Consider the following 23,412-nt stretch of genomic DNA (forward strand, 5'->3'; position numbering starts at 1 on the left):
TTTTTACACTTTAGTGAATCATTAAACAATGTTGCTACTCCTCCACCTTTCCTTTGCTGTCTGCTCTCACAAAGGACATTGTAGTTTGGAGGTGTCTACTCCATAGCTGCTTCACTAAATTCATGCAGCCATGTTTCTGTTAAAAACATTACATCAAGATTATTGTCAGTAATGAAGTCATTAATTAAAAGGGATTTTCCTGACAGAGATATGTTTAGTAAACCTAGTTTATATGACTTAGTAGTTGATAGTGTCTCTGTGACAGGTTGCATCTGACAGTTTATGACTTTTAAGTATTTGTTTCTGTTTATCCTTTTGTTTTTCTTATTTCTGCCACGTATTATCACAGATATTCCATAATCTCCGGCAAAAGACCCAGGCTGATGCTGGGAACTGTCATGTCTGATAAACGTGTGGCCAGGGCCCAATCTGTATCACAGCGAAGTAATTTTGAGTTCCTCAGTACCAGAGTGTTCTGTGATACGTAGAGGAGGAGGATCTGAGGCTCTGAGGCCTTTGGAGAATCCTGGTTTATTCACAGCAGAATGGCTATGTGGAGAGGATCTGTAGGCCAATCTTAAATACTTTGTTCATGTTGTGAGAAAATTCCAGAAAAAGAACTTCTGGGCTTTGTGTAAAAGAAGGGGAGGCGGGTCCAGTCTGGACCGGTGTTCGTGACGATGGAGGTTCTTGGTCCTCTCTTTGTCCTGCTGAGATCTGGGATGAATCCTCCTGTAGCTCTGACGTAGCCTCATTCTGTGTCATCTTTCTGGCCATCTTTATCTTGGCTTGTTCGGGCTGCACTGGGCTTATCATTTGTTTTGGCACTGGATGAACTTTGTTTTGGAACAAAGCTGATGACGCATGGTTCACAGAATAGAAGATGTTTGAAATCAGCCGTTTTGCACCTGACCTATCTAGAGAGAAACCATCTCTGTTGAACAGATGTCTCCTCTCCCAAAATATGTTAAAGTTGTCAATGAAGGTTACAGTTGTTTGTTTGCATGTTTTTTCCAGCCATTTGTTTAGCATCAGAATTCTGGAAAAAATCTCGTCTTCACAAGTAACAGGGGCACGAGGGCAGCTGATAAACACCTTGAGATTTTTGCTATCAACTAAGTTCAACAGACGAATGTAGTCCTCTTTCAATACTTCTGATTTTCTCTCGAAGGTGTCACCCAGGGCTACAGCTTGTATTATGAGTTTTTCCAGGGTTGGGCGTTCTTTCAAGACCCTTGGAAGGTCTGTCTGAAGGATATCTAAAACATCAGACACCAGGCTACAGCTCCCGTCGTTATAGATCAACACCTCTGTGTTTTTCTTGTTACAGAAGTGTTTAATCCCCCTTACAGATCCATTGCATAAAATCAGGGTCCTTGGCCCCGTGGCATGTCTTTTCTGTGATGTCTTAGAACGAAAATCGATGACATACCTCTGATTGTTGTCGTGATCCTCCCTGGTCACATTTTGGAGCGGAGCGAATCTGTTTAGTAACGGAATTCCAGCATTTCCAGCAGGTTTACTCCTATCATTTGTTTTGAGAACAGCCCGCTGTTGTTTCACTTGTCTTGGGACAGCTCTGTAGTCTCGGCCAGTTTTCTTTGTCTAGGTGGGGGGTTCGTTGATCCTTTGGTCTTGCACCCAGAGTGGTCCAGGGATTCTCATTTTCCTCAGGGGACTGTTTGTTCGCTGAGTCGCTGGGCTGGTGGTCACCGCTCGGAATCACAGGCAGGGTTGTTTCATTTCCATGCGCGGCGTTTACATCATAATTTACTTCGAGTCGACAGATTTTCAGTTCCATAACAGCTATCTTCTGTAAAAGCTTGTCAAAGTCCATTGTGGTGAAGGAAGGCATCTTTTCAAAATCAAAATAAAAAAATAAGTAAAAGAAAATAAATAAAATAACTAAATCCAACTTTCTGTGGTTTAGGTTAAGAGATAAAAAGGAGATAAAAAGTAAAAGGCAGGAAAATGCAAGCAAGCAGGGAGCAGAGAAAAAAGCGTCCGAACAGGCAGAGAGGCGGAGAGTTGTAGATGACCTTTGAACCCTCCCCAGGTTGATGGGCAGCAACAGCTCCTGCTTTGAGGTGATTGTACCTCTGTAAGGGAGGTGGACAAGTTAGTGGCTGTGGTTCCAACAGAGTCACTCACAGGAAGGCAATAAAGGAACGCTGGAAGGTCCTCTCACACTGGAGGAGTCAGGAATATATAGAGCAGCCAACAGGTGCAGCAGCACCACTAGTTAGAGGAGTCACAGGTGCATGAAGTCAGGGAGGGATTGCCAGAGCAGCACAGGGAGCAGAGAGTGACGTCAGCAGCAGAAACACACGTTACACCCTGGATGCTTCAGAGCAGCAAACTGAGAAAACTCCTGCTTTAGAGAAACAGGACAGTGGACTTTACATTATCCTATGATAGTAAATAATTCAGAACTTTAAAGTTATCATTGGGTTTGCATAAATTAGTGCAGAATAATTAATGTAATTACAATTAACAGATTGTAAATATGTAGATACATTACTGAGAAAGTTATTATCATCAAAAGACTCCAGTCTCAGATGAGAACCGGAAGTAGAAAGTTACAAAATTTGTCGATGCACCCCCCCCCCCCCCCCCCCCCCCCCAAACACACACATTTTTAGAGGTCCTCATAACAATTACATGTTAAGCTGTAATTCTGGATGAATTCTCCTTAAACAGGCGTCTTATTATTTCAGGCAGCAACGATGGCAGCTGTGAAGGAGCTGCTTTTGGAAACACTGATTAATTTGAATCCTGTAGTCCTTGAAAAGTTCAAGATCTTCTTGAAGTTCACGGTCTTCCAGAAGAAATTGCCACAGATCCCATGGAGCAATCTGCAAGAGGCAGACTGTAGATCAACAATGAATCTGATGTTGGCCACATATGGTCAGCGGTGTTTGGAGGTGACCAGTCAGGTTCTAACAGACATGAACCAGACCGATCTGTTGGCGTATCTGCCAGAGAAGAGTGATGGAGCTGAAGGTAAGCTGAACTACGCTCCTCAGTAATTCAGAGCACTGATTTCCAACTTATCATCCATGCCAGCGTGGGCATAAACCTACAGGAATAATCTGTTCTGGGTGAAGCAGGAGCTCCTGTTCTCCACTAACTGGGTTGATGAAGTTCTGCAGACTTTCAGGTGGTTCCTTCTTTATTTTCCAGCTTCAGTCCTTAAAAAGACACAGAAGGGAAATAGTCAGAAGCAATCTGCTTTGTTTTCAATTATATTTGCCTCTTTTTCTCTGTTGCCACAGTATTCATATCCAGCCTTTTTTCCTTCGTGTTTACTGGAAACACTGATTAGAACAAACCTAGATGAGATTTATGAATAAAATTCATTATTGCCAAAAATGGACCAAATCATATGTTTTACAGTCTGGACAACACAGAACCAACTGGCTAAGATCAGTCGGTGTTTAAGGTCCGCTGACAGACTGATCTACTTCTGCTTTACTAGCAGAACTAGATCAGTGGGATCTGAGAACAGATTCATTTCTATCTGAGTGGGATTAGCACACATATCTGAACATCAGGGTTTCTGACTAAATGGGCTCCAAGCATCGCCTCAACTTTACATTTAAAAGAAAACAGGTCCCTTAAAAAGTAAAAACAGCAGCTTATTGGTTATTTAACATTCTGTTGAGCCCCACACCCTGTTGACACGCCTTCTCACCAACTGGCCTCAATGGTCCAAGAGGAGCAGCTTCAACCTCCAATGCTGCTTCCTTTGTTTTAGCTGGAAGCTTTAGTGTCCCTGTGGTTAGTCTTCTGTAGAAACTATATTGTTCAGACATTCATATTGACAAAGTTATCATCAAATCTTTTTCCCCTCAGAAAAACTTTCTCTGGAAGAACTTTGGCCTGGACTGATCGACAAAGTGAGTAATCTGTGACATCAAACACAGCAGCTTTCATCAAATGCTTACAGGTTTAAAATGTGCTCAGCATGAAAATTATGCTACATTACACATTGTGTTCATTTTACTCTTTAATTACAAAATAAAGCTGCATTCATTAAGCTGGCAAAAAGATCATATAAGCAGTTTAAAGCCCCAGGAAGTAAGTTTTACACCCTTTAAAGTAGTGGTGAGCTAAATGAATTACAAACTATCTTGTTGTTAACAGCATAATAACTACTACAGAATCACAAATGTGACAATGTAAACATGTCTTCCATGTATTAGCTACTGCTAATAGCTAATTGCTATGGTCTGTGTGTGAAATTCTTTTTAGCACAGTTATCAAATTTGTTATTATCAACTTTGGCCTTGTTTTTTTATTTGAAGTCAGTAGTAAATTCGTTGAGTTACATTTATTTTGGTCCTGTTTCTCAATGAGAAGCCACTTATTTACAATCTAAAATTAGCACTACAGTGTCAAGGGTTGGTTATTGAGCCCGATTTCAGCCACACACACAGAGTTTCACCTTTAACAGTTTTATTGAAGATTGTGTAGTACAGCTGAGGAAAACCAGAGTTCTGTACCAGACTGAAGGAGGTGGAGATAAGAGCTGGAGAAGGCAGACGTGAGGGAACACCGGCAGGTAGGCGAGAGGCGAGGGCAGGCAGACACAGGTGAAGCTGAAGGACTGCAAGCAGACATGAGGAAGGGAAGAGCAGCTGGCTTGAGGCGGAGGAAGGCGGTGAGGAAGACGACGAGGGACGAAGGGCGCTGTGAGATGAAAGGCGTGAGCAGACGTGGGAAGGATGGTGACGAACCAGCAGGGAAGGGCAGACTGAGGAGTCGTTAGGTAGGTTGACTGACAGGTGAATTGAGTCCAGGTTGATTGGTGACGGCAGGTGGAGAAGATCTACGGTAAGTGGAATCGGAGCTGTATGGGAGATGGAAAGTGCTAGAACTGTCCAATATAGAAGACAGATAGGGAAAACTCATAGGCTAACAGGTTTATCCCCATTGGCTACTGTAATTAAAAATGGCGACACTACAGACCATACAGACTGGGATAGGAGACCCAAACTCTTGAGATAAGGGATCTTAGAGCATGCTGAAGCTATCAAGAGATCTAAGTTGTCAGCCACATTGGCAAAATGTTCTCTAAATGAGGCTTCAACCATTAAATTATTAGTCCTGGAGGAGCAGTGTGGTTTTAGTTCTGGTTGTGGACCAGATATTTTCTTTTACAGAATTGATGAGGACTTCAAGAGAGTTTAGTTGATAAGACCTGTGCCAAGGTTTATATTGGGGTGTTGCAGGAGAAAAGGTTCACCATCATACTTTTAAAAGTTATGCTGTCCTCGTAAACCCAAAGCAAGTTCCTGTTGGACTATAGCAGGACAGCTCATCACAGATTCTGTTTAGGGTGCTTGGGAACAGGATCTTAAGACCTGAACATGGTAAGGAGGTTTTATTGTGTGGAAACCTTGGGATCATGTGGTTCTGAAGTCATGACCACTGGAACGGTCCACAGCTGGGATGGGAATCAGCTTCTAATGCGATGGTTCTCAACTGGTGAGAACCATCGCATGAATTTGGCTCCAGCCACCCTATTGAGGAAGGTTCTTAAATCTGGATCTCATTCATTCGGTTCTCCTGATCAAAACCTTGGAACTTAGACAGACGTGAATCAACTGCTTCACCGTTTGGACTAGCGGTTTTATTCAGATAAGAAATACCTTTATTGTCCCACAATGGGAAAATTCTGGCATGATATCCAGAGGATGTCTTTGTCAACTCAATCCCTGCTAGGTGCTTATTGCTGTGAACAACAACCCCACATCACCATTCCTCCACTATCCTGCTTGACAGTCAGTATAAGCTGATGTTGCTGTTTCCAGGGAAGATTTGCAGCAGTTTGATAAGATTTCTGCTGGTGAATAATCCACCTCTCTTTAGAATGATTAGCTTTATTTAATAGTTTAGAAAGTACGCCGTAACCCTTCCCAATAGAAGCAACAACTGGTTCTCTCACCTGACCAATAAAAGTAGAAATTGAATTCTGTATTTTACTCAGAGCTTTATGTTTGTTTAATTATGATGAATAGCTGTACACTTTTAAATATATACTTATTTTATTCCTCTGGTCCTTAAACAAAAAATGATATCTTCACCAGACAGAAAATTTTATAGATAATTATATAAATTGTCATGGTGCAGTTTTAGCCTGCCTGTCTCCCCATGAACTTGCCAGCTCTTTCCACCTCTCAAGCAGCTCATCTCTCACTCCACCTCCTCGTTAGTTCCACCTGCCGTTCCTAATTATCCCAGACTCAGTACACCTGCCAACACCTCTACGTAAACCTCCCTCAGTCTGCTCTTCCCCGCCGGATTGTCTTCATCCAAACCTCGTCCTGCCTTGTGCTTCTCACGTCTGCCTGCCAGAGTTCCCCTCGTTGACGCCCGCCTGCATGTTCTCTCTCTACTGTGCTGCCAGGTTAACTGGCAGCACAGTAGAGAGAGAACAACCTTCAATGAACTCTTTAAAACGAAACTCTATGTGCAGCTGAATTCGGGTTCAAACTCCACATACCCTGACATAAATATTATTGGCATTTTATTGATTTTTATCTTTTACTAATCATTACTGCCACGCTGGGAGAGGGAACAGCTTTTTCTTTTAGCTCTTTTTTAATTCAGATTTTTCTCTTTTTATCTCTTTTATTTGATAGCTCCATGAATCTGACATTTCTAAGGTTTTGATTCTGTTAAAAAGTCCACCTTAGGGTTAAAACACAATGGAGTAGCTTCTTGTTAGATTCAGATCTAGATCTCTTCATTCTGGTTGTATCCTAAGATCCCAAAGCGGAGAGGAACCAGGTGTTTGGTCTTTGTAGCTGGCTTGATGTTCTCAGTGGCTCAATAAGGAAGGCCTAGGGTTCAGGGTTAAGGTTCAGGGTAGACTTATCTGAGATCAGCATAAAAATGAATCAAGAGCAAATGTGAAAACCTGCAACTTAAGCAAAAAAACGTGATGGTCATTAAATATTTCCTTTTTATTACCAGGTAGAAGCCATGGAGTCTGTTTTAGAGCTACTGTTGGAAACCCTCGGTGCTCTAAATGAAGAAGAGCAGCGTTCATTCATCGACTGGGTTTTTCAGAAATCTTTGTCCTTTGAGGATCGTTTTCAGTGTCAACTTCACATTGGAGAAAGATTTTTAGACCTGCAGGCTGTTGTGTTTGAAATGGTGCAGCAGACCGGCCTAAAGTCTGTGGAGACAACCAAGAAATTTTTAATGGAGATAAAAAGGCCAGATCTGCTTCAGAGGATTAAAACGTGCAGCAAAAGGCAGGAAAGTAAGAGGATAAAGATTAAACATGTTAATATATTATTTAACCTTCTCATTTTGATTTTAATTACTAATCTCTTTGTTGTTTCCCTCAGAGAAACTCTCAGTGGAGGAGCGATACCCTGCTGTCGTGCACAAAGTGAGGGTTCTCATTTCACTCCGATTAGGTTGATGTCTTTAGTAATAATGAGATCCTGAAGCTTAAAAAGGGACTAAAGTTTGTTTATAATTTGCCAAATAAAGAAAAAATACAACTGAAATAAAATAAATAATTTCGAACATCTGCTGAATTTTGTGGCAGAGTGATAAAATTAGAAGAATCTGTATAAAACCATCAGAACATTTCTGAATGATATGTTGATGTTTCAGGTGGCTCTGATGGCAGCTTTTAAACAGCTTCTCACAGACGTCCTGAGAGATTTGAAAAAATGGGAGTTTGAGGATTACAACATGTATCTGGACTCAATCCTATCCCCCTCTGACTATAACCCGTACCGTTCTCCTTTGAGTTTGGGACCTGTCCCAGATACAGTCAATAGGATGATGGAGACGTTTGGTCTGCGGCCTCTGGATGTTTCCATGGAGATTTTAATGGACATTAACAGGATTGATCTGGTACAGAGGCTCCTGGAGAACAGCTCAGGACTCAAAGGTAATTAAAACAAATCTAAATCTATATTCTGTCTTCACCAATAAGCCGTCCGTAGAGTTCCTCTTGTAGCTCGTTGCAAAAGGACCTCAGCCTTCCTTAGGATGGGAGAACATCTTATCCTGAAGAACCTGAGTTATTATCCACCTTCATCAGATGTTCCTAGTTCACCTTCACTACTCATCTGGGTTTATCTGGTCGAGGTCAAACACCAGTTTCCCATTTCTCCTGGACCTCTGTGTTTCTTTTTGCCGTTTCCTTGACCAGCCATTCATTTCCCAGATGTTATCTCTGTATCCTGTTCTGTCACAGCTGAACTGCTGTTTGATGCATCACCATCTCCAGGCCCCCTGCCCTCCCTCACCACACGGCTCATAAGGCACCCAGCCTGCTCATTAATCCCTGTGGGTCTACATTGTGGTGCTCCCTGTTGCTCCTTTGGGGTGAGCCTATTTAGGCAACAGAAACAGGGCTGGACCACCAGGTCCAGGCTGAAAGCTCTCCCCCAGGACCAGCTGGTCCTCAGGCTTCTCTGTTCTGAGGGAATTGTCTTATTTTGTGTGATTTTGCAGCATAAAGGGAATAATGAATAACTCAGAGCTCTTTGCCACATAATGGAGGCAATTCTGTAAAACTGAGATCCAGCTTTCAACAGACTCTCAGCTTCCAGGTAGAGGCTGTTCCTGGATCTGGTGGTCCTGCTCTGCTCCACAGCCTGCTGTGAGAGGGAAGGAGGACTAACTGTGTGTAAGGGGGGGGGGGTCCTTCAGGATACTGGAGAACCGTTTCCTGCGTCTGGAGGTATACATGTCCATGGTGGAGGATACGCTCCTTCCCACAGTCCTCTGTGGGACTCCAGGTGTTCCACCTGTTTCAGATCAGCTGAATCAAATACTACACTATTACTCTGTTGTTTGAATAATTCTAACTCATGTTTCATGATTTTCTTCTATTATTCTGTAATGAAAATTTATTTAAAATCCTACAGAAGACAATGTTTTTGCTTTCTTTGTCAGGAAAAGCGTCCGTTGATGAATATCTGAGAGCAGACGTGTTAAACAGAGTAAGTGGGACTTTCTACTACCTGCTTTATTTCTTGTTAGAGAAATTCAAAAAAAACATGCAAACAGAAAGTTATCTTATCACTCCTGAGAAAAAAATTATTTGCTTAACAAGTTTTTTAAATGTTTCAGGTGACAGCAAAGGTGGCTCTAAAACGTACTCTCCGGAAGATGTTGAGGGACCTGGACCCCTGGGATGTCAGGACATTTAAATGGTTGCTGCAGTTCACATGTTTCCAGAAAGGCCTCCCAGACATCCCAGACATCCTAAACAGCAGGCTGGGGTCCAGCTCCTGGCTCAGCAGAAGTTTGGTGGATCCACCAGACTTGGTGGATCAGATTGTACAGAGGCTTGGCCAAGAGTCTGTGCCCTGGTTCAGAAGAAGTTTGGTGGATCTGGAAGGAGGAGGACTGGATCCACCAGACTTTGTGGATCAGATGGTACAGAGACTTGGTCAAGAGTCTGTGGACGTAGCCAGGGAGGTTCTGACGGACATGAAGAGGACAGATGTGGTACAGAAGCTGACAGGAAGCATCTTAGGATCAAAAGGTTGGACTGTTGTTGGCGCTATGAAGAATTAAGATTATGTTTTAAAAGTTAACAACTTTAAAAATGTTGTTCTCTCTTTTCTTCAGAGGAGCTACAGTCTCTGTTGCTCCACAAAGTAAGTATGATCACATCAACACATCTTTATTTTCTCAGACTTTCAGCTGTATAATCTACATAACGCCCAAAAACATTTAGAGATCACACTGATGCATTTTAGGAAAACAGCCAAAAAATGACAGTGGGCAGGAAGGCAACGTGAGGAAGAGTAGAAAACTTTAACCAAATAAAACAGGATTCCCAGGATTTTCTCCTGAACTTTACCAGAGCAGTAAATAAACTCAGGAATAAACCATCTTCAGGATCAAAATCCAAGATGGCTCTGACCAATGAAGGTCTCCCCAGGTTAATGCTAGAAATTGAAAATCTATTTTTCTTATGGATAAACCTTACATACACCTAACCTGACAACAGCCAGCTGCATGTATCGCTCCGCCTAGCTCCACTCACATACATCTGGGACACGGCTGATTGAAAGTGATTTCCCCAACCAAATTTTTGGTCTGGCCAATCAGGACGCAGGGCGGGTGTTTCATGGATGTGACGTAGTGGAGAAGCCACCGTGAGATTCCAACAACAATGGCGGCTCGCATCGAGGAAGCAAGCGTTAGCATTGATGCTGCTATTTCTTCCGTGTTGTCCAATCTATCTGATATTGTTTCATTAAAAGAACATCAGAGAACGGCTCTGAAGGCTTTTGTTGGTGGAAACCATGGTTTCGCCCTTCTCCCGACCGGATTTGGCAAGTTTTGTTTTCCGGGGCGCGTCCGCGCAACGCGGACGCGCCCCGGAGCGGTTAGCGGTTAGCGCTAACCATATTGGGAGGCCTTTAGTCCTCGACGCGGTCGGCCCGGAATCGACTCCGACCCGCCTGTCTTCCCCCCTCTTCCTGTCAGCTCACTGTCAATAAAACGCTTGCCACTACAGTGTTTCCCGCAGGAATTTGCTTATGCGAGGCGGACCGACTCGCGGAGCGGGGGGTGGGGTGGGGTGGATGACTTTTTCTCCGCGGACCGGCTCGCGGAGCGGGGGGGGGTGGACGACACGTTTTCCGCGGCCGCCTCGCCAAGATAGCGCTGCGGGAAACCCTGCACTAGAGCCGCAAACACATAAAAAAAATAAAAAAAAAATAAAAATTTCCGGCGTCGGTCTCATCAGCGTCACGGGTTGGCTTCGGTGTGAGTGGTTGAAATAGCACGTCGATAAAGATGACAGACAAGTGGCTTATCCAATCATATGCAAGGAGTTTTGATAAGGCCCAGCCTTCAGTAAAGGCAATTCCTATGGAGAGGTCCCAGATGTATGTGAGTGGAGCTAGGCGGAGCGATACATGCAGCTGGCTGTTGTCAGGTTAACATACACCAGCACACTCTAACAAACACACAGGTGCTTAAGGATTCACTTCTATACAGATAGACCCTTTAATTAGCTTTGGCTGTCACTTTATACATCTTATAATAAAAAAAATACTTTATCAGTGATGTATCAACGCACTGGTTGTTTGTACCTGTAATACTTTATAGGTTGGTTGTTCCATTCTTTTTATATATATATCTCTGCAGGTGTAGAAGCAGACTCAGAGGATGTTATATTGTTCTCCCTTTTTCCTCTATTCTATTTTTGTCACATTTTTCTCTTTTAATGTTTTGTCTCATCTCTTTGTCTTCCTTCCTCTCCATTTTACCTTTCAGTTTTTGGCCCATTGATCTTGAAATAGTCCCAGTAATATTAAAATAAAATAATGTTTCTTTGCATATAAATCAGATGGAGCACTATGGCAAAATCAGTAATGCTCCACTTGTGCAAGTAAATCTGTTGGGCTCTCTTTGGCATAAGTCAGCAATTGTTACCGCAACACAGCCAGACATATTGATGTAGCAGAAAAACATAAAGTTTAAAATTAAATAACAAATAATGCAAATTGGAGAACAGTAGAACTCAGCAGAGTGAGATAAATAGACCCTGGTGTCCTCCAGCAGCCTAAGCCTATAGCAGCATAACTATAGAGGTAGATCAGGGTAACATGAGCCACTCTGACTAGAAGCTTTGTCACAAAGGAAAGTTATTCATATGGAGGCAGCAGGACTGAACTTAGTTTTTCACACATTTTCCTTTTTGATTTTACCTTTAATGAAGAGCAATAGTGTGAAATCTGCTTTGTTTAAAACTAAATGACGAGAAAATATGAAATGACCAAAACGTGTTAGAGCAGGTTGTTTTGTATGGCTTTAAACTTAAACACATACAGGAACACATGTTCCTAAACTAATAACAGAAGCTAATATTATCAAATATATTTCTTTCCTGTTAACATAACCCCTTGACATTATAACTAAATGTACACCTCAAGGAGTTTGAATATTGTGCAAAAGTTTAATATTTAGTGTCCCTCATTTCAGAAAATAACTCACCTATTATATATAATATATAAATTCATCACACATAAATATTTCAAGCCTTTCAAGCCTTTCTGATAATTCTGGTGTTGTGCAATTATACACTGTTAAAAGTTATTTAATGTTTCATAAATAACTCTCTGTCTGTTAAGTATTGTCTGGTGATGATCAGCTCTTAAGCTGATATCAAGACAACGGTTGAAAGGGATGAATTCGAGCACTAGCGATCTTTTAACAGCAAAACCTGCACACACATAGAATAAAGGAGTGACAGCTTCTTTTCAAGTTCAAGAATTTAATAACAGAAATAAGATAAACATCCAGAGAACATCACTATGTAATGCTGTTTACCTGAATTAACACAATATTTCGATTAATAAATCCTCTCTACTAGGCTAGTGAAACTTAACTAAACTACTAAACAAAATTAAGATAAAAAGAAGCTAAGTTAAGGAACTATTTACATGCAAAAACAAGAAGAAATTTAGCAAGGCGCCTGCTACTTGGTGCGTACCGTACCGTCAGAAATAGCAACAGGAAGCAACACTGCGAATTTCAGCTTCCTACGGTCTTCACAGCCCCCGCAGCGGCCGTCGAAAGGTGCCATGTTAAGTCAATGGACCTCCTAGGAGCCTCTTGCTAGCAGCGTTGTCATGGAGACTCACTGACAGCTGCAGCCCTCTCTCTGTCTGTAAAGGCAGAAGAACCCTGGCTAAGGAGAAATTGATAGGACCTTCCTAAAGCTACTTCTGGTTAGCAACATGCTAACCGTTAGCCGCTAGCATGGTTGTGTTCAGTATCACCGGGTGATTGTACTCTGTCAGTTTGGTCAAAATCCTGTACTGGGATGTGCCTCAAATAGGGAGAAAATATGTAGTTTATAATGTTGCCATGGTAACTCAAAATGGCGGGTGGTACAAAAAAAATACTTCATGTGATCAGCACACATGTTTTGATATACACAATGTGGGGATTATAATACAAAACTCCAAGTCTTCCACACCGGGAATCGATCCCACGACCTCTTGCATGCAAAGCCTGCACTTTCCATCTGAGCTACACTGTAGCGCCATATATAGGCATGCATTTCCTGGATCATAAAGGGTTTGGTCCCCCATTGAAAAGCATTGGATGTTTGACACCTCATAACTTGGAGATGCTTTATGTGACGTAGCCCATATTTCTTGTGGAGCTTTCTCTCTAAAGGAAGTACAGACTCTGTGAAGCAGAAGTTGGTGAGACCTTCCTAGAGGTACTTCCGGTTAGCAACATGCTAACCGTTAGCCGCTAACAAGGTTGTGTTCAGTATGACCGGGTGATTGTACTCTGTCAGTTTGGTCCAAATCCTGTACTGGGAAGTGCCTCAAATAGGGGTGCCAATACTTAATGTCACCAAACGTGACCAAAGTTCATGGGTCAGATTGGCCTCCTTTAGCAACTCAGCCTCACCACATCTGGGCCCAGAACTCAACATTTGACCAAAATGGTGTGTAGTGCCATTTCCCACATGTGGGTGGTGCTGTATTGGCCAATTGGGTCGTGTCTGGGCATCATGCCAGGTCCTGTTGGAAGCAAAGGCCCAATAGGAAAGCATGTAAAATCCAAAATGGCACAGAAAACTGACACATGGCTGAAAGTCACATGAAAATTTTAAAATGTTAAGAGGAAGTGACTGTGCGAATTTCAGATTTCTACATTAATCACAGCCGCTGCAGCGGGCGTCGAAAGTTGCCATTCTATCTCAATGGAGCGTCTCCCTCTGGCCCTCAGAGTTCCGTCGTCATGGAAACTCACTCACACAGCTGCAGCGGGCCAGCCTACTGAAGTGCAGACACTTTGTGTCTGAGGCTGCTATTGGATTATAATGGAGAACTTTGCCTCGAACAACGCTCCATATCTCCTGATCCATAAATGGTAGAGACGTAATTTTTTCTGTGTTTAGTTCGTAACGGATAGGGGAAGAGGAAAAGCTATTGTTTTTTGCTGGAAAAAGTTTAATAAAGGCGTAAAAAATTATGATATAAAGGCGACTTTTATGGATTTTCAGAAATCCTCTAAAAACGGTCCCGAACAAATCGCTGTAGCTCAAAAAGTATAAGAGATATCAAAATAATTATTTCACTGTGAGTATCAGCAGGCTTTTGAGGACTATGGTGCACATTTTTATGTTTGTACAAGAATCGGTGTAGGCACAGCGACGATGTAAAAAAGTGGATGATGTTGGAAAATGCAGCTCCAAAGCGTTTTTAGGATTTTGCACATTCGCTACTCCCGAACAAATTGTTCCTGAGGAAAAACCGTAACAGTTATCCACAAAATTCCTTTTTTGTGAGCGCCAGAAGGGTTGGGACATTCATGTGTGAAAGTCTCATGTCTGTACATAAAACGGTTTAGGAGTAGCCACGATGCAAAAACATGTGATGTTTTGGATTTTCAGACGTCATTTTTCAAAACCGCTCCATAGGAAATGAATGGGGGAGGTTTCGGGTTTGTGTCGGTCTGAGGTGATTTGCGAAAAATCTATAAACGCCACACCAATGAGGGTTACATTTCCCCAATCCTGACAAAAATACCTACGTTTTGATGTATAATTCGTCTACGTAGAGTGAAAATTGAGCGAGTAAGGTCAAGTTGTTTGGAGTTTTGAAATCTTTAAAAAAGCTAGAGTGAGCCACTCAGGGTCCGAAATTAACACTCGCCAGTCGCCAAATGCGAGTAAATTTCCCGTTTGGCGAGTGAATTTCAGAGGGCTAGCTGCCACATGGCGAGTAAATGTTTGTACCAAATAAAATAAAAGTAACATAAAAATAACAAAACCCATACGATCCGTTCACAGCTCTGTCCATCCAGAGCTCAGTCTAGACCCGCCTTCTGCGGTGCTGGTTCAGCTTCTTTCACATTCAGAACCAGTCATGGCTGAACGCTGGATCAGAAAACAGATCTGCTAACCAGATACAGTCTAAAACGCCAATTAGTCTGTTTATAAGTTTCGTTCTTATTTATTCTGATTTTTTTTAACTACCTGCGCTGCGGCTCTGTGCTTCGCCGCTCTTACTGCGCCGCCCCCGCCCTCTCGGAGCAAGGTGCTTTTATCAGCGGCCAGCCTTCAAAACGTGAATCGCTACGTTTAATGTCCTACTCGTACCAAAATGTCCCAATTAAAGTCAGTAGGAGAGTCAGTAACTGTTTTTCATGCTCTTTTGTTTTTAACAACACAGAACCAGCGGTGCTTCAGTGGGCGTGGTGCGTTGCGCTTGAATTCAGGTGCGCAAAATTACGTTACATGTAACCTGTAATATCGGGGGCGCAGCGCACAAGGGTAAAATCCAGCAGCGAGATCAGCGTAAAGACGCAGCGTGAACCCTGAGTGCTTTAAGTGTTGCAGCTGAGGGGACAATTTTGAACCATACACAGGGGCGGTTCTGAACAGGGGCCAACAGGGGCCTGTGCCCCTATAGAACTGTTCCTGGCCCCTGTTATGGCCCCTGTACTAAAAACATGATGTTACATTTCTTAGGATGATAAAATGCTGACAAAGATAACGTGACTGACTGGTCATTTGGATCAGTTGTATTTTTTTCGTTTATGGTTTTACCCAATAATAAAATAACAAAATAATAAAAAAATAAATATAAAAAAAATAACAATAATTAAAATCAAGCTGTTTCACGTTAAGCTCCCGCTGTATTGAGAAAAGATCAGGGGTCTGCAACCTGCAGTTCCAGAGCCACAATTGGCTCTTTGGCTTACTTAATATTTTAAACAATGAAATGTTGACCTGTTAAGTCCCCCCCCAAATCTTTTGTTCTGTGCCACTGTGAAAAAACACTGGCCCCACCCTGACCCACCCTGCTACATTTGGTCTAGAACCCCCACTGACCATACTGGCTTGATGAAACTCTGCCTCATTCACAAATAAGGCCAACATGGATAGAATAATGATAATCTGTAGTGTTTTTTATCGGCTGGATGTGAATCTGATAATTCATATTGTGTCTTTTATAATCAACATCTACAATATATATATATTTTTAATTCAGGAAACAAAGATTTCTCTTCCAGGTTCCAGTCAGCCACGCCCCCAACCACACCCCCCATAATTAACATAATCCATCCATCCATTTTCCAAACCGCTTTATCCCTCATGGGGTCGCGGGGGTTGCTGGTGCCTATCTCCAGCGTTCACCGGGCGAGAGGCGGGGTTCACCCTGGACAGGTCGCCAGTCTGTCGCAGGGCAACACAGAGGGACAAACAGGACAAACAACCATTCACGCACACACTCACACCTAAGGACAATTTGGAGAAGCCAATTAACCTAACAGTCATGTTTTTGGACTGTGGGAGGAAGCCGGAGTACCCAGAGAGAACCCACGCATGCACAGGGAGAACATGCAAACTCCATGCAGAAAGACCCAGGGTGTACTCGAACCCAGGACCTTCTTGCTGCAAGGCAACAGCGCTACCCACTGCGCCACTGTACAGCCTAATTAATTAACATAATTTCACTCTTAATTTTTATAAAAGTTGAGGTCTGGTCAAAATTTATATTTTGGCCGGTAAAAAATATGCCTGGCCGGTTGATTTTTACATCTACCGGCCAACTTGGCCGGTGAATAACAAAGTTAATTTCGGACACTGGAGCCACTCTAGCGGTTGGAGAATTCCGTCATTGAATTTCATTGTAAACGATGATTTCGGCAGTGCTGTGCTTCGCACAGCACTGCCTCCTCATTGCAAATGCTATGGCAGGCGCCTAATAATAAATAAGCCGTTTAGAGGTGAATAGTAATAGGTGCCTCCATGCATTTGCATTGGAGGCAGTGCTGTGCTTCGCACAGCACTGCCTCCTCATTGCAAATGCTATGGCAGGCGCCTAATAAAGAGACGCCTTTAGAGGTGAATAGTAATAGGCCCTGCCCATGCATTTGCATTGGACATTGCACATGCAAGGCAGGCGCCTAATTAATAAAGAGACGCGTTTAGAGGTGCATAGTAATAGGTGCCTCCATGCATTTGCATTGGAGGCAGTGCTGTTCTTCGCACAGCACTGCCTCCTCATTGCAAATGCTATGGCAGGCGCCTAATGAACATCCAGAGAACATCACTATGTAATGCGGTTTACCTGAATTGGCACAATATTTCGATTAATAAATCCTCTCTACTAGGCTAGTGAAACTTAACTAAACTACCAAGCAAAATGAAGACAAAAAGAATTTCAATTCAATTCAATTCAATTTTATTTATATAGCGCCAAATCATGAAACATGTCATCTCAAGGCACTTTACAAAGTCAAGTTCAATCATATTATACAGATTGGGTCAGATTATACAGATTGGTCAAAATGTCCTATATAAGGAAACCAGTTGATTGCATCAAAGTCCCGACAAGCAGCATTCACTCCTGGGGAACCGTAGAGCCACAGGAAGAGTCATCTGCATTGTACATGGCTTTGCTGCAATCCCTCATACTGAGCAAGCATGAAGCGACAGTGGGAAGAAAAACCACCCATTAACGGGAAGGAAAAACCTCCGGCAGAACCGGGCTCAGTATGAACGGTCATCTGCCTCGACCGACTGGGGTTACAGAAGACAGAACAGAGACACAACAAGAGAGACAAAAAAGCACAGAAGCACACATTGATCCAGTAATCTGTTCTACATTAGATGGTAGTAGTGGGTGAGCCGTCTTCTCTGGATGATGTCACAGGAAGGCAACGTGAGGAAGAGTAGAAAACTTTAACCAAATAAAACAGGATTCCCAGGATTTTCTCCTGAACTTTACCAGAGCAGTAAATAAACTCAGGAATAAACCATCTTCAGGATCAAAATCCAAGATGGCTCTGACCAATGAAGGTCTCCCCAGGTTAATGCTAGAAATTGAAAATCTATTTTTCTTATGGATAAACCTTACATACACCAGCACACTCTAACAAACACACAGGTGCTTAAGGATTCACTTCTATACAGATAGACCCTTTAATTAGCTTTGGCTGTCACTTTATACATCTTATAATAAAAAAAAATACTTTATCAGGGATGTATCAACGCACTGGTTGTTTGTACCTTTAATACTTTATAGGTTGGTTGTTCCATTCTTTTTATATATATCTCTGCAGGTGTAGAAGCAGACTCAGAGGATGTTATATTGTTCTCCCTTTTTCCTCTATTCTATTTTTGTCACATTTTCTCTTTTAATGTTTTGTCTCATCTCTTTGTCTTCCTTCCTCTCCATTTTACCTTTCAGTTTTTTTGCCCATTGATCTTGAAATAGTCCCAGTAATATTAAAATAAAATTATGTTTCTTTGCATATAAATCAAATGGAGCACTATGGCAAAATCAGTAATGCTCCACTTGTGCAAGTAAATCTGTTGGGCTCTCTTTGGCATAAGTCAGCAATTGTTACTGCAACACAGCCAGACATATTGATGTAGCAGAAAAACATAAAGTTTAAAATTAAATAACAAATAATTCAAATTGGAGAACAGTAGAACTCAGCAGAGTGAGAGAAATAGACCCTGATGTCCTCCAGCAGCCTAAGCCTATAGCAGCATAGAGGTAGCTCAGAGTAACATGATCCACTCTGACTAGAAGCTTTGTCACAAAGGAAAGTTATTCATATGGAGGCAGCAGGACTGAACTTAGTTTTTCACACATTTTCCTTTTTGATTTTACCTTTAATGAAGAACAATAGTGTGAAATCTGCTTTGTTTAAAACTAAATGACGAGAAAATATGAAATGACCAAAACGTGTTAGAGCAGGTTGTTTTATATGGCCTTAAACTTGAACACATACAGGAACACATGTTCCAAAACTAATAATAGAAGCTAATATTATCAAATATATTTCTTTCCTGTTAACATAACCCCTTGACATTAAAACTAAATATACTCCTCAAGGAGTTTTAATATTGTGCAAAAGTTTAATATTTAGTGTCCCTCATTTCAGAAAATAACTCACCTATTATATATAATATATAATTTCATCACACATAGACTGAAACATTTCAAGCCTTTATTTCTTGTAATTCTGATCATTCTGGCTACAGAGACTGAAAACCCAAAATCAGTGTCTCAGATTATTAGAGTATTGTGAGGGTTAGGTCTCTCAGTCTGGCTCAGTAGGGCGACGCCATGATGGAGAAGACAGCTGACTGGACAGAGGTCCAGGAGACAGGCACTGATCTCCTCCACAAGGGGAAGCCACAGAAGGTCATTGCTAAAGAACCGGATGCTCACAGGGTGCTGCGTCCAAGCATATTCATAGAAAGTTGAGTGGAAGGAAAAAGTGTTGTAGGAAAAGGTGCTCCTGCAACAGGGAGAACAGCAGCCTTGGAGAGGATTGTCTAGCAAAATCCAGTCAGGAATTTGAAGGAGCTTTGCAAAGAATAGACTGAGACTGGATCAGTGCATCAAGAACCACTATCTACAGATGGATCATATAAGCATCTTAGCTGGTGTTGTGCAATTATACACTGTTTAAAGTTATTTAAAGTTTCATAAATAACTCTGTCTGTTAAGTATTGTCTGGTGATGATCAGCTCTTAAGCTGATATCAAGACAATGGTTGAAAGGGATGAATTCGAGCACTAGCAATCTTTTAACAGCAAAACCTGCACACACATAGAATAAAGGAGTGACAACATCTTTTCAAGTTCAAGAATTTAATAACAGAAATAAGATAAACATCCAGAGAACATCACTATGTAATGCTGTTTACCTGAATTAACACAATATTTCGATTAATAAATCCTCTCTACTAGGCTAGTGAAACTTAACTAAACTACTAAACAAAATTAAGATAAAAAGAAGCTAAGTTAAGGAACTATTTACATGCAAAAACAAACAAAAGACAAAAGAAAAGTGGTTGGTCATAATCAGAATAATTCAGTGAATCCTTGTTCACTGCAGATCTGACTAACAAAAACATGAAATGGAGTTAAAACATTTGCCATGTATTTCAATCCATTCACAATGCAAAGCCCAAGTCAAACAAAACATTGTTTGTTGAAATAATATTCTGAGGACCGTTTTGTCCTGTAAAATCATTTAAATCAGAAACGCTTGCCTTGATTTATGCGATTCTACCTCCGGCTGCTAGGGGTCGCTACAGCAATCGTCGCTAACCTGGTTAAAATCTACAGTTATCAAAATTGTCTTGAAAACCGGCATTAATATACCATATTGATGCGGGAATAAGGCTCATAACACAGTTAAAGCATAAAGCGTAACTTTACGCTTCATGCTTTATGCTTTAAAACGAACGCCTTTTGAAATGACCGAAACCGGATGTTAGCAAGGCTAATAGCATGTTGGCTAGCGAACGCTCGGCGCTAACATGGTACCAAATGCTAACAATGCTATATTGTTAGCCTTTTGTTCTAAAGCACCATGTGTACAAACGGCTTACAAAACATTTCCTAATAAACCTTTTCTTCACCCTCAGTCCGCTGCCCAAACCTCTGTCTCGTGTCAGTTCTGTCCAGCTTTGGCCATTTACAGGAGGAGCGTTGAAGGAGGGAAGTTGCTGGTTTGCTTCATGGCAGGCTAGCGTTAGCCTTGCAGCAGCATGTGGCTAACGGCTTGGTCTGGGTTGAAAGCCTGGTCCTCCAGGTAGACTCTGACCCCGGTTGCAGTCACAATTTAAGCAGATTTCTCCTCGGCGGGGAAGGCTTCGCTGCCGGCGTTTCAGCTCTGCGCTGCCTGGAAACCAGCTCCGTCAGGGGTCCACTGAGGAAGCAAACAAAGCTGGCATAGACGGATTCCTTCACTTCGGCATCTGTTTTAAGCAGAAGTGAGAGACTTATCTTTGAATCGGCTGGCAGTTTCTCCCTATGCCAGGGAGGAACTGAGTTTCAGAAGGGTTCATTTTCACTCAGCTCGGGGCCTGCTCCAGGCCCCATGCATGGCTCCTGAGGGAACCATGCAAAGAAATTTCTTTCTTTCTTTCTTTCTTTCTTTCTTTCTTTCTTTCTTTCTTTCTTTCTTTCTTTCTTTCTTTCTTTCTTTCTTTCTTTCTTTCTTTCTTTCTTTCTTTCTTTCTTTCTTTCTTTCTTTCTTTCTTTCTTTCTTCTTCTTTCTTTGCATTGCATGCTGGGAGTGTGTTGGTGACGGTGAGGCTGCATGTGGTGAGTCTGACAGAGAGTGAAAGAGTTGTCCGTAATAGTTTTTTCCGATCTTTTCTTTTTTATGCGTTATTTTTGTAATATTTCTTGTACTGATTCTACTTATTGGGGTTATTCTGATTTCATTAGCGCTCGTAGCGCGTTTTGTTTGCGGGGATGGCGTCTTCAGGGGTGCCGCCCCTGTCTTTAAAAAATGGTATTCGAATTCAGCCTGACCCGTCAATCCCAGTTGAGACAGTTCTCCTGGCTGTTGGAGACATTGTCGGTCACATCAATTTAGGTTACGCTTCAAGAATGAATAAGGGAGTTGTGGTGTTTTTGAAAGAGGAGCGTTTTGTTACCCAGTTGATTGTCAGCGGAGTGACACTAGGTGGAGAGTATTTGCAGGTGTCCCCGCTTGCAGTGCCCTCTACCCGGGTTATTATTTCGGGAGTGCCGCCGTTCATTCCGAATGGATTGTTGGAGAAAGAACTCCAGCGTTTTGGCAAACTTGCTAGCGGGTTCAAAACAGAGGCAGGTGTTTATGTTTTTAAACTCTCCGACACAGACGCTGGAGGTGTCTTTTAGAGTTAAACATGAAGAAGGTTCTTACATGGTTTACGCAAGCACCGGAAACATGAAATGTTTTGAATGTGGGGATGTTGGACATAAGAGGTCCGCTTGTCCGCACAAAAACCCGAAAGAGCAGGATAAAACAAGTATAAATGATGAGGCATCGCAGAATGCTGATATTCCTCCGGCTGCAGAGGAGGGGGCGTTTCCCACATCACCTGTCTCTGACGCTGGTGAGGGAAGCAGTGCTATGGCCGGACAGTCAATAAGGGATGACATGGAGAAACCTGGAACTAATGCTCCGAAAGAGTCCTCTAACTGTGGTCATCTTGACTCGGAAACAGAACAGACGGCTAACTCTGTCTCTGGTTCTGCTGAGGCTGCGCTGCAGCCCGCAGGTGAGGGGGTGGCGGCCCAGTCTACAGCTGACGCTGCACAGGTAGGTGATATGGAGTATGACAGTGATTCAGACACCGTTTCAATCGCAGAATTCCCAAACATCCAGTGGCGATTTGTATACTTTAGAAGAAATCAATGTTTTCCTTGATGAAACATTTGGAAAACATGTTAAATTTACTGATTATTTTCCTGATGTGGAAAAATTTATTAAGAGTGCACGAATGGTGCAGAAAATAGTTGGTTTTGAAATGCTTGATGAAAAGAAGCGATTTCCGTTTAAAAAAGCATATGACAAATGTCCGGAGACAATCATTGGTAAATAAAGGGAAAGGGTTCAAAACGGTTAAAAATTCAGAAATAAGGTTATGATTATGGAACACTGGGTGGTCTTTTCTTTACTGTTCTTGTCTATCTTTCCTTTCCTTTTCACTTGTATGCGTAATATCAGAGTGGGATCTTTAAACATCAATGGTGGGAGAGATCCACATAAAAAGACAGTCAGTTTGGAGATGATCATTCAAAAGAAGTTAGATGTTATGTTCTTACAGGAGACACATACAGATCATGAAAATGAGATAGAATGGGGTATCAGTTGGAAAGGGAATTATTTTTTGTCTCATGGGACCAGGTCGTCTGCTGGTTGTAGCGATTTTATTTTCACCAGAATTGGTTTGCTAATATAATATCACGCACTGAGTTAGTCCCGGGCAGGGTCCTGGTGATTAGAGCAGAAATAGAAAGTTTTTCTTTTTGTTTTATTAATGTGTATGCACAAAATCAAGGGGAGGGCAGGATTAAGACATTTGAGAAAATACACCGTTTTTTGCAGCAGTTTACCCAAAATGAGTGTGTTGTGATGGGTGGGGATTGGAACTGCACTACTAATTTCACTACCGATAGAACAGGGGAAGAAACCTCATCATCCATCATCTTTTAAGCTGTCTCAGTTAATATCAGAGTTGAATTTGGTTGATGCTTGGAAGAATCAGCACCCCCAAGATAAACAGTACACATGGATAAAAATGAAAGATGGAACAGTTAGTGGGGCTAGATTGGATAGATTTTATATTTCTGGTATTCATAGAAATAGACTATCCAACTGCCGAATTTCTCCTGTTGGATTTTCTATTCAATTCAATTTTCAATTCAATTTTATTTATATAGCGCCAAATCATGAAACATGTCATCTCAAGGCACTTTACAAAGTCAAGTTCAATCATATTATACAGATTGGGTCAGATTATACAGATTGGTCAAAAATGTCCTATATAAGGAAACCAGTTGATTGCATCAAGTCCCGACAAGCAGCATTCACTCCTGGGGAAGAGTCATCTGCATTGTACATGGCTTTGCTGCAA

General features: G+C 41.9%; 2 protein-coding genes and 1 long non-coding RNA gene across 3 annotated transcripts in view; 2 read left to right on the forward strand and 1 right to left on the reverse strand.

The window, feature by feature from the left end:
- Window positions 1-23,412, forward strand: part of LOC105924485 — a 252,954-nt gene that overhangs the window by 187,715 nt on the left and 41,827 nt on the right. The gene's annotated exons all lie outside the window — the stretch shown is intronic.
- Window positions 1-23,412, reverse strand: part of LOC118562707 — a 275,945-nt gene that overhangs the window by 146,355 nt on the left and 106,178 nt on the right. The gene's annotated exons all lie outside the window — the stretch shown is intronic.
- The window catches only part of LOC118562715, a 53,239-nt gene that overhangs the window by 3,858 nt on the left and 25,969 nt on the right, over window positions 1-23,412 (forward strand). The window contains exons 2-3 of the long non-coding RNA XR_004930778.1: window positions 2,718-3,003; window positions 3,856-3,899. This is a non-coding gene — a long non-coding RNA (uncharacterized LOC118562715). The remainder of the gene's footprint in view (window positions 1-2,717; window positions 3,004-3,855; window positions 3,900-23,412) is intronic.

Source organism: Fundulus heteroclitus, chromosome 3, assembly GCF_011125445.2.
Source record: "Fundulus heteroclitus isolate FHET01 chromosome 3, MU-UCD_Fhet_4.1, whole genome shotgun sequence".
Lineage (NCBI taxonomy): Eukaryota > Metazoa > Chordata > Actinopteri > Cyprinodontiformes > Fundulidae > Fundulus > Fundulus heteroclitus.